At 62.9% G+C, this 458-nt stretch overlaps 1 protein-coding gene across 1 annotated transcript in view; it reads right to left on the bottom strand.

Annotated features, from left to right (window-relative positions):
• PLCB3 (phospholipase C beta 3) overlaps positions 1-458 on the bottom strand; it is a gene marked incomplete at both ends in the record, with an annotated part of 10096 nt that overhangs the window by 1117 nt on the left and 8521 nt on the right. The gene's annotated exons all lie outside the window — the stretch shown is intronic.

Genomic DNA, 458 nt, shown 5'->3' with positions numbered 1-458 from the left:
TTGGACGGCTGAAGCGGAAGGATCGCCGGAGCCCAGCAGGTCAACGCTAGGGTGGCCATGAGCATGCCACTGCACTCCAGCCTGGGCGACAGAGTGAGACTCTGACTCAACAAAGAAAAAAAAAAGAAAAGCCGAGTGAGCCATGAGTCTGGAACGGAGCACACACCCCAGCCCGGGTCAGGAGCAGAGGCCTGGGCCATGTAGGACCCTGGGCGGGGAGGAGCCACGTGAGCCTGGAAGTCCTTCCAGCCTCAGAAATGGGCAGGCTGTGTCCACGCCTCACAGGCAACACAGGACCTTCCGCTTCTCTGCTCCCCGACCTCACCTTCTCGGCCTCCTCCCACCCCGAGGAGGGAGCCAGGGCCTGACCCCGCGAGACGCAGGCCTGGGAAGCCCCTCGGCATTCCAGTTTGTCCTCTTTGAGTCGGAGTCTCCCTCCGTCACCCAGGCTAGAGCGG

Source organism: Carlito syrichta, unplaced genomic scaffold (genome assembly GCF_000164805.1).
Source record: "Carlito syrichta isolate Samal-C Ts95f unplaced genomic scaffold, Tarsius_syrichta-2.0.1 Scaffold115589, whole genome shotgun sequence".
Classification (NCBI taxonomy): domain Eukaryota; kingdom Metazoa; phylum Chordata; class Mammalia; order Primates; family Tarsiidae; genus Carlito; species Carlito syrichta.
Note: the sequence above shows the minus strand (reverse complement) of the source record. Positions and strands in the feature narration are given on the sequence as shown.